General features: G+C 42.7%; 1 protein-coding gene across 6 annotated transcripts in view; it reads left to right on the forward strand.

Annotated features, from left to right (window-relative positions):
• The first annotated feature begins 4,933 nt into the window (after positions 1–4,933).
• Positions 4,934–16,159, forward strand: part of Clock (clock circadian regulator) — an 80,533-nt gene continuing 69,307 nt past the window's right edge. For 5 of the 6 annotated variants that reach the window (XM_041671280.1, XM_041671283.1, XM_041671285.1 and 2 more), the window contains exons 1-2: positions 5,173–5,383; positions 6,211–6,289. The gene's annotated coding sequence lies outside the window, so the exon portion shown is untranslated. Of the gene's footprint in view, positions 5,087–5,172; positions 5,384–6,210; positions 6,290–16,159 lie in introns of those variants that run through there. The other variant, XM_041671281.1, reaches the window with a different exon arrangement.

The raw sequence follows: 16,159 nt of genomic DNA on the forward strand, positions 1-16,159 counted from the left end.
AGTTGAGGGGTAGAGCGCTTTGATCCTTAGCGCAAACACATACATGCACGCACACGCACACATACGAAAGCACAGAAGGAAGAGGAGGCAGCCACTGCAGCAACGTGGCTTCAGTGAATGATGCTCTCAGGTTTTTTTGTTTGTTTTTTTGAGGCAGGGTTTCTCTGGAGCCTGTCCTGTAACTAGCTCTTGTAGACTAGGCTGGCCTCAAACTCACAGAGATCTGTCTGCCTTCTGAGTGCTGGGATTAAAGGCATGCACCACCACTGCCTGGCGGGCACTCCTCTTTTTAAGTGCTGTGCGTGAGTGTGAAGTTAAGGATGGCCATGAAAGATCCACTTTCCACTACTTTTGACCATAGCTGAAGGGGCAGGTTGCGAGCATCAGATACTGGTAGTTATTTAGGGGATGAGATACTAGACACTCTGTTCCCTCCTTTGGACTTCACTTAGCATCATAAACTGGTGGCAGCATCCTGTTACTGTGTGACACCTGATACACAGGTGGTAGCTTTCTTGTCACTGTCACGTCTTCTTACAGACAGTAACTCATCTAATCCTGTGTTGAATGCTCCTACAAACGTGACAGCCTTGCCTATTTACAGTGCCACACATTCTTACACAGGTGGTAACTTTATTATGTATAGTCTCATGTTCTTATACAGATAATTCTATAAGAGTGTTCCACATTCTCCAGGATTCTCAAATACTAGGACAACAGTACTGGTCACATGATCTTCCCCAGTGAATTCCAGTTTATCCCTGCTTTGCACTTCTATATACATATCTAGAGCTACTTCTTGACAATCTGCCTCCAATCATAGTCTATTGGGTATAAAAATCTAGCATCTCTAATCTCATTCACTCAATTCACTTCAGATATTGAAATAAATGATACAGATAAAGCATGTGGTCCCTTTCCTCTTGAAGTGTATCATCTGGTAGGGGAGATGGTTAGTAAGACATTGAACATTAAACAAATACATATGCTACTAGGAAGTGTTATGGGAGAAAGAATAAGCCGAGAAGTGGTGGGCACTGTGCAGGTGGAAGAGTAGGGATCCTTTAAAATACCAAGCTCCTTTGACACATGAAAGTGGAGGAGGCAGGCTTAAGAATAGGCACAGCAGAAAGCAGGCAAGTCAAAGCCTGAAAGTGGGTGGTGATTAGCAAGGAATTGAAAAGATGTTTCTGGAATGTCACGAGAGCAAATGGTAGGCCATGACGTTGGAGGGCAGGCATGGGGCAGATCAAATAGGGGATCATGGCCATGGTTAAGCATTCGGATGAACTGCAAATAGATGTTTTAGAAGGAATACAATGTAATTTCTCTCACACTTTTTTCTTTTTTTAAAGACAGGGTCCTGCTCGGTAGCCTAGGCTAACCTTGAACTCACCATTCTTCTGTCTTGGTGTCCCTGGTGCTAGGATTACAAGTATGTACCACTACTAACCACTCACAATTTCAAAAGAATATTTCTGTTTGTGGGGCATACTTGAGACACCCAAGAAAAGACATCAAGTAGGTAACTGGACATGTGTATGAAAACTGATGAACTGGAAGCTGCAGTCAAAATGCTTGAGTCAATGGAACCATTCCTTGGGCTCTAGTGGCAGACTGTAAAGATGGACAGCAGCCATTCTCACCACCTAAAGCTACAATTCTCCAGAATTCCAATACTTGTATTTTATGGGTAATACTCGGAAGCTTGGGGGAATTACTTGCTCTGTGTCCCTTCAGCTTAAGGAACTTAAAATAACATTTTAAGTCTATATTGTTGACTCTGAGTTCTATAATACCACAGATATTGCTGAAATCCCCTCTATTTTAAAAGGACTAGAAAGATCCCAAGTCATACAGCCATGAATATTTAAAAACTGTACAGTATTCTTTTGCATGCCTGAAGCTTCCAACTCACCAAGAAGTATGGTGCACTAGTTGTGTCTATGGCAGATTGAACGGTATTATGAGAGGAAGACGCTACTTTGTGACTAGTGGGACATAGAGGGCTAGCCAAAGAATCTGACCAAAGACAGCTGAAATCATGGAAGGAAACTGATTTTTAAAATAGCCAAACAATATCCCTTCGAGTTTCATAGTAGCACACATCCATTGGCTGAAACCCAGCTCCTTCACTGGACTTAAGGCCCATTTAGCAAGAAGAAAATAATGCCTGGTATTGGAAACTTAGCCAGAGACTTGGTGCTAGTGAAATTGTGAAACTTGATGGAGAACCTACAATGTCCACATTACCAATCCAGCAAGAGTCCTAACTACATACTAAATATTAATCATTATAGCCACAGATAAGTATAGGTTTCACCCTTTATCAAACTTTTTTATGCAACAAATAGAGACTATTACAGAAAACCACAACAGATCAAAATGCAAGAATGAGTAACTGTATGGTACTTAGCCCCAACTTACACATCTACAACACAGTTCTGTACCTAGGGCTCGGGGGTCACAGTGGAAGAGGAGGCAGAAAGATTATAAGAGACAGAGGAACAGGAAGTTTGCTGTGAGATTGTATTTCCTAGAAATGTCAGAGAAGCTATATCTACAAAGTCTCAACAGTGTAGCTTCTGAAACAAGACCTGAGCAAGAAAGACATCAATAGACATGCTAACATGGAAGGGGTAAATCTCAAGGGGCCTCAACCCTTGTGTAGGCCACTAAGGAATGCTGAAATCGGGGAAACACAGTTCTCCCCAGAGATGAGCCCCTAAATTGGTTATTCAATATCAAGTGCCCAGCCCTGAAATCATAGCCGTACAGGTAGCATCATACAAACTAAGCAGGCTGTATTTATATATTTAGGAACACACACACACACACAATTAGAGAAACAGAGGCCATGAGTTTGAGAGAGAGCAAGGTGGCGTACATGGGAAGGACTGGAGGGAGGAAAGGGAAGCGGGGAGATGGTGCAATTAAATTTCAATTTCAAAAACATTTAAACTGGCCAATACTTGACATGGAATTTACTAGCAGGTAGTGTTAATGCACAGCTGTCTCAACTGTCCTATGCGCTGAGACTATTATCCTCATTTTACAGATGAAGAAGAGCTTTATATGGAAACATTTTAAATGGCAGCAAGGCACAGGGGAGTTTACAGAACACCTAACACATGTGGTTAAAATTGGGAGCCTTGATTTAGTATTTATGAAAACTATGAGGCCAAAATTTTTGTTTGACGGAAACATAGAATGTTCAAGTTGGGGAGAAAATAGTCCCTTGGAGAGAATATGGAAGGAAAGTTGTAAAGTGAACCGTGGAAATATTCAAACAGTGGCAGAGGACTGAGGAGAAAATCAAGGGATTATCAACAGGTCTTGGTAAATAATTAAACCCAAAATGTGAGAGGGAGGAGCCAGAGGTGACTAGGAGGACAATGAAATCATTTCAAGGGCAAAGGTCATGTGAAGATATATGTACTAGAGAATATGGAATATAAAATGGGACTGTCTCTAGACTAAAACAGAAGCATTGAGCCTAGGGAAAGCCCTCGGACTCTGGTCTGGCTGCAGCCTACTTCAACAGCACTCTGACCTTACTTCCTTTCACTACCGACGAGTGGTCAAGACACTAACTTGGACATGGCAGAAAATCTCATTGGTTTCAGCAATAAAACACACGCATTCGGGAATTTATTACTTCACTGAAATTTCCTGAGGAATCTAGCCCCCACTGACGGGCATCAAGCATCTAGGCTACATCTCCATCTTTGACTCTGCCTTTTTGTTTTTTCCTTCCCTTTTCATTAGCCACACAGGAAAAGGCTTCATTCTTCCAGATCCAAATCCACTGGAAACCAGTCTTCTGGGTAGTAACTGTCAGGCTGAAAGAGAACTCAGACAAGGTTTCCTCCTCTGCAGCGTTCTGCCTGGCCCGCAGGGACCGAGTGGAGAATGGGTAAGTTGTTTAGAGGACACGAACCAGAGCAGCACATGGCCTTCAGAACAGCAGAAATGTGCAGTAAGGGTTTTTTCGATGGCGAAAGGAACAAAGCACCCATCAAGGGAAAATTCTCCAGACAGGCTCTGGCTATGCAGCCCAGATTAGCCAGAAATTTGAGGATTCTCCTACCTCAGCGTTCACACTGCTGGGAGAATTGGCAGCTAAATTCTCCGGGTTTGAAGTTCTTTTATTCTGAGCATACACCAAGAATTTAATTCTTACTGAGGTGGACATACCTTGAAGAGAGATTTGGAAACTAAAGAGTACAGATTTATTTATTGCCTTCTGTTTCATGCCCAAAATGATTTTTAAAAAAGAAATTAGTAAGAATTAGGGCTCTAAAGGCTTCTTTTCCAATAATTCGGGTGCAGTGGCCACGAAATAAGTGTAATCTGGGGTCCTGGTTCATCTCTGGAGCCATCCTCAGATTTTATAGTGTTCTCTTGCCATTTTATAAAATGAGCAAACACATTCCGACCTTTTGCAGCCGAGGTCAATTGTGTCGCCCAAGTCCACGTCCGGGGAGCAGCTGGAAACCGAGTCCCCGCAGCCCACGCACCTCCAGGAGAGGAAGTCGACCTCTTACAAGTCGGGCTGGAGAATTTTCACTTGGCATCAGCTAAGCTCTTTGCTTTTCCAGGGACAGAGGTCCCTGTTGGGCCAGCGGCTCCCAGAAGCAGGGAGCTCTGCTCCCGGGGAACCGAGAGCCACCCAAACCGCTGCCGGCGGCCGCACCCTCCGTCAGGCCCCGCCTCCCGGCCCGCGCGGGACAGGGGACCCCGGGGCATCCCCGCTTCCCTCTGCGGCCGCAGAGCGAGCAGACGCCGGCCCGCAGGAGTCGGGGTTTCCTCGGGCGCCCGGGATCCTCGGGAGCAGCGCGACGCCGCGCGGCTCGGGGCTGCCTAACGGGGAAAGTCGCATGCGCGCCCGGGCGCGCTGGGGTAGGCGGCCGCGAGGGGAGGGGCGAGTGCTGAGCCCGGCCGGCCGCGGAGCCCCGCGTCCACGACGCATGCGCCGGGAGGGAGCGCAATCACAGACTCGGCTGGCGGCTACCGGCTGGGGAGAGGAAAGCCCGGACAGCGAGAGCGCGAAGGAAATCTGGCCGCCGCCGCGCGCGCGCTCCCGGTAGGTGCGCCCCACAGGGTGGGCCCCGGGTCGCACGCGCGGCGGGCGGGCGGCCGGCCTCGGCGGCGCATGCGTGCTTCCGGAGCCAGTGGAGGAGGGGAAGGCCGGGAGGGGGAGGAGCGCGGCAGTAGCGGTGAATTTGGAGGGGTGGGCTGGGGGCGCGCACCGGCCGCCCCAGGTGCTGCTGGCTGCCGGGGCCGCGGCGGCTCCCGGTCGTCACGGCCTGGCAGACGCCGGTCCCCACGGTCCGAGTCCGGGTTTGGGGGGGAGGAAGCCGGAGCCTCAGGCGGCCGCACGGTGAGGACGCGGGCGGGCGCGGGGGGCAGCGTGTGAGGCCGGGGGCGAGGGGGGCGGCGGCGGCAACCAGGCCGGGAGGCGGGAGCGGCGGCCGGGATCTGGGTGCTGGCCGAGCGCGGAGCTCCCCGGAGTCGCGCTCAGCTGGGCCTGCGGGAAGTGTCCGCGGGCTGCCGGGGTTACCTGCGGGGCAGGGGGGCGCGGCGGGTCCTGCGACCCGGGGGTGGGGGGTGGGGGACGCCGGGGCGGCCGCGCGCTGGAGGCTGGGCGCGGTGACAGGCCGACTCGGCCGCCCAGAGGGCTCGCGCCCGGGACCCGCTAGGCCTTGTGACCCACTTTATTCCTGTCACCATTCGGGCACGTTTGGAGCGGCGCCCAATGGGGCGATGGGGCGGCCAGCTCCTCCGCCGAGCCCCCGCCTTCGCGGCGGCCGGCGAGCGCCGCGGTCCGCGGTCCGAGCGGCCGCCGCTACCGCCCGGGGCTGGTTCCGTTAGTGGTCGTGGTTCCGGGGCTTGGTCGGCGGGCTGCGCGGGGCCCCGGGCGTCCGACCCGCCGCTCTCCGCTGGCGGAGCTGACCGTCCCGGCCGTGGTCCTGGCTCGAATCCTACGGAGCGCCACGAAGTTTATATTCCCGTGGGTGTTCTCAGCCGCCGTCCAAGTCCCGGGTAGTCAGTAGAATCTTGAAAGATGAAGAGCTTTGGCCTCCGACCTGGCAGATGACAGATCAGGTGGTGGATTTTTGCTATTAGAATGCCGTACCCCCACCACTTGAAAGGCTTTCTTGACGCTTTTAAGAAGACGACAACAAACCCCGGTGTTTTCTTTTCCAGTGAAAGAACAGCACAAGAAGAAACTTTTAAAGGCATTGTTGATTTGACTACGGCACCGATCCCCGAAATCACAGGAAAGGTAATTTCACTCGATTGCGTTGTTACAGCTTTAAAAGAGATGAGGGAAGAAAAGTTGTAGAACATCCATTTTCATAGCTGATTGAAAAGAAATTCTTAAGAGGCTATAACTTAATGAGTTGCTGTCTCTAAGTCATGTGCCCCGGAACAGTTCAAATCTGGTTTGTTTTAAAATCTTAGGGGAAAGAAACCTTATGTGCCAAGAGTTTACTGCCTAGAGTGACATTGGCTAGAAAAAAGAACGAAGCAAAACTTAGGCATAAAGTTAAAAAAGCAAGAAGTAGAATGGTATGAACTGTGTGTTGTTTTCTGTGTTAAGGGAGCATGTAATAACTATAAGGTTTGTATTGCTCTTCTGTATAAGGAAGTCCTAAAATAATACTAGAAAACCAATAATTTTGGGAAAGGGAGAAGTGGTCTAAAGAGGAAAGGGTGGAAGATGAAATGTTTTATGTATTGTCTATAGTATTTTTTTGTTTTATGGATTCATAAACAAAAATTACTTAAAATACTTTATATGCTGTTGGCTTCCTATTTTGTAGGGAATTTTGATTATTTTCAATATTTTTCTTAATATTTGAAAGAATAACCTGAAGAAAAGATTAGGATGAATTTGCCGGCTCTTTCCACTTTAAGAAGGTGAAGTCACACGACTTAAACCACAAAGGTTGTTCTTTTTCCTTGCTGTCACTTAGTGGTAACTGCATCTGGTGCCACAGTTGGATCATGCTCCTTTGATAGGGTAGTGGCTCCCTTTCATTTTTTCAGGAACTATAGTTCATATATTTTTTTCCTTTTGTCGATCCCTACCTTGGAAGTTTGAACACTGTATTTTCAATGCTAATAGACTAGATTGTTTAGCTCAATGTGCTGTTCTGATGGGCAGCCATTATTTCCTTTAAGGAGGTCAGACATGAAACCCAGTGAAGTGGGGGGGGGATTATTTCGTATGGAAAATAAAATTCAGAAGCATATATAAGAAAGTAAGCATTTTTATGATTACAGGTTGTGTAAATATACATTGTACCCTTTTCAACAGGGTTAAGGTGGAAAGGGTCTTGTGAGAATGGGTACAGTTTTAGGAGGGGAATACTCAGATGAAATGTTTTATGTGTTGTCTATAGTACAATAGTACTGGGTAGAAGCTAGTTGCTATAGAGATTTTCGTTTATAGTAGTATTTTTATTTTGTAGGCTAGGATATCTGTGTTGCTTCTGTTTGTTGCTGGTCGTCACTCTAGTGCACATGATATTTGTCTTTCATTTGCACTTCACGGGTGTCCCCCTTTCCAGTCTTGTAAGCCAGTGAATCACGGAAGTGAGGCTGTCTGCCCTGGTTGTTGTTGTTGTTGAGACAGGCTCTCAGGCTGTCCTGGAACTTACCCTGTGCTCTCGACTGGCCTTGAACTCATGATAATCCTCCTGCTTCAGCTTCCTGAGTACTAGGATTACAGGTGTGTGCCGCCACACTGGGTATACCTTTCTACTTTTACCTCCTAACTTTCTCCAGAATTAACAATTGGATGTGTAGCTTTCTCCATCTTCTTCTGTGAATTATAAGTATGCTCATTTTAGCCTTAAAAGCTGAATTATTGAGTTTTAGGTAGCTTTTTGTGGGGATGTTGGGGAGTCTTAGTATGAAGTCCAGATTTGTCTGGAGGTACAGAATCTCCTGCCTTATTGAGCCTTAACGTTGGGGTTATGCTTGGCCAGTTATTGAGTTCTTGAATGATTGTTCTGCCAGTTTGTCTCAACTGTACCCCACTCCCCAGGATAGAAATGATTAGAATATGTCATAGAGTTTCAACATCTGATATAAACTTTAGGATATAACCCCTTACACTCCCCACTCCCCAATGTTTGAAGGGAGTTCAGACTGGTGTGAATTCGGCACAGAGACTTAAGTTTTAACATTTGCTATAGCACTCTTAGGGGCCCAATTATAGGATCTCAAGTTTGGGTCCTCGAGGGTGAATAGGTATCTCAGCCTCTATCTAGTTAAGAAAGGAGAGAAAAGCAAACCAGAAAGCTCAGACTCTTCTTCACGCGAAGGAGTCAGCTGCAACCATACAGCAGGTGTCTCTGCGGTGGTGCTGTTTATCTGTGTACATGACTTAGTTTAGCTTTCCCTCTGGAGAGAGCCTTTTGCTGTTTTATTTGATGATTATAAACTAATTATATATTGATTTCAAGGTTGTTAGAAATATGAAACTCAGAACTACACTTGTCAGTGAACTGCTGCCCATTATCGAACACGTCGGGCAGGTTTTGCTAATAATAAAAGAAAGTTTTTTCCTTTCTTACCCTTTCCCCAGAGCACAGCATTAAATGCTTCCTCTCCTTATTTTTACTTATGCTTCTATATCAGGTAAGCTATTTATTTGTTCTTAATTTTTTAATAAAACATTGTAGGGAACACATTACCTTTAAGTTTCACATTTCATAGCACAACCATCTTTGTGACTATTCCTTTAGAACATCTGCAGACGTTGCAGCATCTTTTTTGAGGTAGATCCCTTGTAGACAGCACATCAACTGTATTTTCTCCCTTTCTGACCATTAAATTGTTGGTAGAGTTGAACGAATTATCAACTCAACACCGTTAAGTGTAAGAACAATTTAATCCTTACTAATTGGCTTAATTACATAATGGCATTTATAGATTTCTTTAAAACCATTTTTAATATCCCTGATATATGTAATTCCCATAAATTAAGTGGATAAAGAAGTTCTGTTTTCTCCATGCTTTACTCTGCAAATATTAAATTACCTAAACAATTTATCCTCACAGTTTTAATTCTGAGTTATCATGCTACTTGTATAATTCACAAAGAAGTACTTTGTCTTATTATTTTAAGTCTGTCCTGTCACTCTACAAAAAGAAATCATTTATAGAGTGTACATTTTTATTGTTTTGATTTTTTAAAAAGTACTATTTATTTTAAAATTTTATTTTATGTGTTTGGATGTTTTGTCTACATGTATGTCTATGCACCATGTCAGTGTGGGCTCTCTTGGGAGCTAGAAGAGTGTCGGGTCCCCTGAGAACTGGAGTTAGAGATGCTTGTGAGCTGCCATGTGGGTGCTGGGAATTGACCCCCGCTCCTCTGGAAGAGCAGCCAGTGCTCTTAACCAGTGACCCATCTTTCCATACCCTAATGGATTTAAATTTTTTTTAAATGCTCTCTATTTTAAATATTTAATTTTTTTGGTAAAATCTCTTTTATTTATATGGTGAGTGCTAGAATCAAAAGTGGACCCCTGTGTTCAGCAAATACTCTGCTTTTTAAAAGAGCTCATGTTTAATTGAATATCTTTTAATTTTTAATTTTCATTATAAGTAGTAGAAAATAAGACCTCAAATTGATTCCCTTTTTGTTTTTGTTGGTGTTCGGATTTGAGATAGAGTCTTGCTGTGTAGTCCAGGCTTGTCTTGTCCTCTGAATCAATCCTTCTGCTCTGACTTCTTTAGTACTGGGATATGCCATACTTAACTTGAAAGGTTTTTGTATTTAGGAAACGAGGCACAAATAAAGTGGTAATTGTAATCTAAGCCACGTGCCTAGCTAAGAGTTTATTATTTGTATTGAAATAGAACTTATGTTCAGTAGTTGACTTACTTTCTTAATTTTCAGCCTTTGGTTATAAATGCAGCACATTCCTGTATGGAAATTTGGAAAACATAGAAACCACAACAAAAAGCATAGTTTTAAGAATTTAAAATACTACTGAAAATCCTATCACCCAGAGGAGCCATTGTTATTTTTCTGTTACCTTTTCCTCCACTGTGCTTAAGCCTTGTGTGAGTTTATTATGCACACTCACAGACCCATGGCTGTATAGAGGGCACCGCCTACTCCAGTGTAAATGGCTGTGGTCTTTAACAGGCTCGTCAGCACGCTTTCGTGCCATTGTTTTCTGCAGTGTTACTGGATTAATATGTTGATTCTCATCCATGTTTTCCATATAATTTACTTAACTACTTTTACTATTGGATATGCAAGTTTTTAATTTTTAAGTTAATAAGGAGAATTACAGCTTGGAAATTTTCATAGGCTTCAGAATTAGAATACAAGTAAAATGATACTGAACTTGTGTTGATAACTGAATTCAACAGATTTTGTTGGAAAAATATGTCAGTCTATATAGTCGATTAATAATCATGATCAATAGTGAAGTGAATCAAAGATTTTTGTAGTATTTTCTTCCTAAATTTATGTTTTACTTTGAAATGTATTTCACGAGCAAAAATCAGTTGGGGATTTGGTTTTCTTTTTATTACTGAGGATGAATCTCATTGGCAGCCTCTAGTTTAACTGATTTCCTGGCGTTTTCTGCTTTTAAAGGCCTTGTTTTTTCTCTGCTGCTCATTGTTTTCTTTGGGTGTACTTTGTTTTCTCTAATCTCTGAAGCTAGAAGCTGAGATCATTTGATTTTTCATTATAACCATACTAGAAGTTCTGACTGCTTAAATTGGTTACTTCCACATTTTTCTATTTTGGGGACCTTGGGATTCTGTTGTTTCCCAGGTTAGCCTCTAACCTCTGGGCTGAGGAGATCCTTTTAGTCACTCTTAGGAGTATCTGGGCTGAAGGCAAACACAGCTGTGTGTGGCTTCTGGTATCTCTTTGATCTGGGATTATTGAGAAGTTTGTTTACAAGTATTAGGATCTTCGAGAGATATTTCTGTTAATTTCAGTGAGATGTGATTGTTTTAAATTCATTGAAATTTGTTTTATAGCTCCAAATGTGAGCTTGGTAAATGTCTTACATGTATTTGAAAAGAAGGTTGTTGGGTACAGTGTTCTATAAATACCAGTTATGTCATGTTGGTTTATTGTTTTATGTATACCTTATACTTTTGAATGAATGTCCAGACCTGCTCTTTTCTGCCAGAGCACACATGCACATTACTTTTTTCATTGCTGTGATAAAATATCTCAATGAAACGACTTAAGGAAGGGCGTTTTCTTCAGTTCCACAGGCTGACTGGCCCCATGATTGAGGTTCTGAGGTGAGACAGAGCTTGATAGGAGAGGGTGTGATAGCACGGGTTCCTCAGCCGGGCCAGCAGAGGCATAGAGCTCTGAGTGGAGCTCTAGTGACTTGGAAGTTTCTCATTTTCAGTAATGCCATCAAATTGGGAATCTGTCAGTGGGTTGATCCATTGATTAGGCCAGATCTCTACTGACCTGTTCTCTGTAGGGTTTTTTTTGGGGGGGGGTTGTTTGTTTGTTTTGTTTTGTTTTTTACTCTTTCGGGGCCCATCACCCAGCTTCTACTTAAATACATGGAGACTTATTCTTAGTTATGAATGTCTGGCCTTAGCTTGGCTTGTTTCTAGCCAGCTTCTGTAACTTAAATTAGCCTGTTTCTCCTCTTCTTTGTTTTGCTTCTGGGCTTTTTACCTTTCTTATATGACTTTCTTCCCTTCTTACTCCATGGCTGGTGTGTGATTGGGTGGCTGGCCTTTGGCATCCCCCTCTCCTCCTTTTCTTGCTCCTCCTCTTCTCTCAAGCCTAGATTTCTCCTATTTGTTCTCTCTGCCTGGCAGTTCTGCTTGTTTCTTTCTCCTGCCTAGTTATTGGCCATTCAGCTCTTTATTAGACCAATCAGGTGTTTTAGACAGGCAGAGTAACACAACTTTACAGAGTTAAACAAATACAACATAAAAGAATGCAACACATCTTTGCATCATTAAGCAAGCATTTCACAGCATAAATGAATGCAACGCATCTTATCACTAATATTCCACAACAGTTCTCCTCTTTGTAGTCAGATTCACCAACTTGGGACCATGCCCTCACCTTCCTGCCTTTTGGTAGGCGCATCTTATCTGGACCATAACAGAATGCTAACCTTTTCATTTAGGCCGGAAGGAAAGCACCTTAAACTAAGAGGAAGCTAAGAGACAAGATTTTGTTAAGTTGCCCTTGGATTCATGATCCTTCCACCTTGCTTCCTGAGAAGATGGATTGCAGGCCCAACATTTATGCCCTGTGTAGTTTCATAATTCAGTCGAGTATCCTAGAGGAGATAGAAGCTAAGAACTCTGAATTCCCGCATGCTGGCTGTTCTGTTACTCTAGCCCTTCACCAGCATCCAAGTGCTATCCTAGCTTCTCTGTTCTTCATCAACAGTATTCTGCACAGACCAAGCTGAAACTTAGTCTCTTCTCTGAGTCCAAATTAGAAAATGCTCTAGATCAGTGTAAGTCAGATAGAACGGAAACCTTTAAAAGCCTCCACCCGCCTCTTGTCCTCAAGCTGCTTTTGAATATGGTCTTTGTAATTCCATTGTTTTTTCTAGTTCTCAAAAAGAACGGTGGTCTATTGCAAGTTCTCTTTTGTACCTAGACACAAACATTTTCCTGTTAGTTTAAAAAATGCCTAGAAAGCTTGATTTGGGGAAATCATTTTATCTTACTGTTTATATATTTATGTTACTAGATTTTAATTTTAATACTTTTAAAAATCATTGTTTTAGAAGTGTAATTTATGTCTTAAAGTTCACTGATTTAAAACCTGTATATGTAAGTATGCAGGTTGAGTTGTAATAAATGTACACAAATAAATGTAGCCACTACCAGTACCAAGAAACAAAATTCTTTTCACCCTCGAAAGTTCCCTGTTCTCTGGCAGCCCCTGGTCTGTTTTCTGTTTGTATGTTTCCCTTTTCTGTGATATAGAAGTGGAGCTATGCAGTCTGTCTTCTGGGCCTACCTTTCATAGCATGCTCACATGTCAACTAGTTTGCCTCTTTTTGTGCTGGGTATTGTCTGTCATGTAGGGTATGCATATAAATTGTTTTTCCAGTTATGAGTTGATAGACATATGGGGCTACTACTGTAAGAACTGGCAAACATTGGAGCACATATATTCTCATTTCACTTGGGTAAACACCTGAGAATGGTATTACCAGGATTCGTAATAATTATATGCCTCACTTTCTAAGATACTGAATTGTTTCCTAAAGTGGGTGTGCAGCTTTACTATCCTTGAACCAATCATTGGCAGGTTTTTTTTGGCAACCTACTCTCAGTAATGTCGGTCAGTTTGCATTTTGGCCATTTTAATATGTGTGTATGATTAGGTATCTTGCATTTTTACAATAAACGATATTAAATACTTTCAGCTGTATGTCATTGGTGTATTTTCTTTTGTGGAGTGTACGCCCAAATCTTTGTCTACTTAGACATGTGGGTTATTTGCTTGTTATTGAGATAGAAAAATCTACTTTGCCTTAATATAGTCTATTAGAGTATATTTTGTTTTGTCAGATATTAGATAGTCAAATTGTAGAAATTATCTCCCGACCTGTGACTCACTCCCCTTTTTATGTTATTGGCATTTTTGAAGAGAGTTCTGTGATGATACCTGATCATTCATTTTGTCTCTCTTTCGCTTCCCCTCTTCCCCTTCTTTTTTTGTAGATCTTTCTGAGACAGGGTGTGCCTGTGTAGCCCTACCTGGCCTAGAACTTGCTAGGTAGGCCAGGCTGGCATCAAACTCACTGACATCTGCTTCCCTCTTCCTGCCCCGTGCCAGTATTGAAAGTGCACTACAATGCCTGGCAATTTCTTTTATTGTATGCTTTATGGTTTTTGGCGTCTTAGCTTAGAACTAGTATTTTTTTTTTGTCTCATGTTTTATCACAGAAGTTTTAAAGGTTTGCTTTTATATTTAAGTCTGTCTGATTCAAATTGATTTTTATATATAGTATGAGGAAAAGATTGATATTAAAAATAACTTTCCACGTAAATACACAGTTGTTACTTCAGAATTATAGTTAATAAATAGTATAGTTAATAAATAGTATTTCTCTGAAAATAATAAAGCATTAATGCTCAAAAAGCAAAGGAGAGTTTTTTGTTTTTGTTTTAATGGAATTGACCTTTTGTTTTTGTTTTGTTTGTTTTTTTGTTTTTTGTTTTGTTTTTCCGAGGCCAGCCTGGTTTGTTTTGTTTTTCAAGACAAGCTTTCTCTGTGTAACAGCTCTGGCTGTCCTGGAGCTCACTGTGTAGACCAGGCTAGCCTCGAACTCACAGACATCTGCTTTGCCTCTATAAACTACCACTGCCCAGCTAAAGGAGAGTTTTTTAGGAATCTTAGTAGAGGATTTCATGGACTTCTATCAGATAATACTGTATCAGATGAACAAAAACCAAGTCTGTATATAGTAGCTGAATATATCAATTGTAATTGGATGGGTAATCTTAATTCTGCTTTAAAAATAGAGATTGTTTTCCCACAAATGTTCTAAAAATAAGTATTATATTTGTGGGAAAATATAAAAATAGGCCATCATATTAGACAATAAAACTTGAGTGTATTCTAAAAGTAGTAGTAACATGTAGCAGTCCATGTTAATGGAGTAGTTATTAGTCATGCGTGCTTAAATTTAAAGTAAAATTTAGCACTCAGTTTTTCTCTCTCATTAGCCACATTCATATTTTAACTGAACTTGGTTGCCTTTAAAAGATATGGAGAAAAAAAATATATGTATACCTCCTCCTTTTAAAAATCTGTGTGTCTGTTGGTGGACACAGTCATATATCTAGTGAGCATAGAAACATAGGTTTCTCTTCAACATATTGCTGCAGTTCTTTTTGTTTTGTTTTGTTTTTGAGGCAGGGTTTCTCTGTGTAGCCCTGGCTGTCCTGGAACTCACCCTGTAGACCAGGCAGGCCTCACACTCAGAGAGATCTGTCTGCCTCTGCCTCTCAAATGCTGGGATTAAAGGCATGCGCCACCATCACCCGGCCTGACTGCAATCCTTTTATATACAGCTGTGGAATTGGTGGATTGTTGTTAATGTACTTGAGGAGTGTCCATACTGTTTTCTATACCAGGCCGCACTCATTTACATTCCTACCAGGAGTATGTAAGAGTTCATTTTTCCTCTGTGTCCCTGTCAGCACTTGTTATCTTTAGTCCTTTTTGGTATTAGTCATTCTTAATAGAATGAGGAAATACTTCATTGTGGTTTTGTTTTACATTTCCTAATGAGCAGTGATGCTAAGCATTTTTTCCTATACCAGTTGGCCTTTTGTATGGTTTTGTTAGTTTTTTCTTCTCTCCCTCTCCTTGTGTGTGTGTGTGTTGAAGGTGCACGTGCTCATGTGTGCCCACGCTGAAACCAAAGGCTGGCACTGGGTATCTTCCTTGGCTCTAACTCTCTGCCGTGCTTCTTTTTTCTGTTTTTATTGCCTTTTTTTGTCATATACTTAATTTTGATGTTTTCCCCTCCCCCAGTTCCTTCCAGATCCTCCTGAACTCTACCCACCCAACTTTGTTTATTTTTCCTCTTTCAAAAATAAAAACAAAATGAGAAATACAACAACCCCCCCCCACAAAATAAACAAGCAAAAGACCAATAAGAAAAAAAAAGGTCAAAACAAAGCAAAAATGAAACAAAAGGTCCACAATCAAGTTCCTTTTGTTTTGGCCAACTACTCCTGGTGGAGCCCTGCCCTGAAGTGTGATCGATAGACTCATTGTAGAAAACTGGTTTTCCCACCATAGGTGGATATCGATTGCAGATAGCTTCTTGGTTAGGGGAGGACCCTGTGTTGCCATTGCCCTCAGTGCTGGGCTCCATCTGTCTTGGCCCTGCTGCAGGTCCTGTGCGTGCTGCCACATCTCTAAGTTCATGGATCAGCTCTGCTGTGTCTGGAACACACTTCCCTTGGAGTCCTCATCATCTCTGGCTCTTACTGTCTTACTGCCTTTTCTTTCCCTTAGATCAGTGAGCCTTGAGGGGAGGTGCTTGATGAAGACCTTCCATTTAGGACTGCTCTCTCCAAAGTCTCTCACTCCACTCATAATTCAACATGGGTTTCTGTGTTAATTTCCAACTACAACAAGACACTT

This window comes from Microtus oregoni, unplaced genomic scaffold (assembly GCF_018167655.1).
Source record: "Microtus oregoni isolate MIOR12 unplaced genomic scaffold, Mior012 000021F_ref0000039, whole genome shotgun sequence".
NCBI lineage: Eukaryota > Metazoa > Chordata > Mammalia > Rodentia > Cricetidae > Microtus > Microtus oregoni.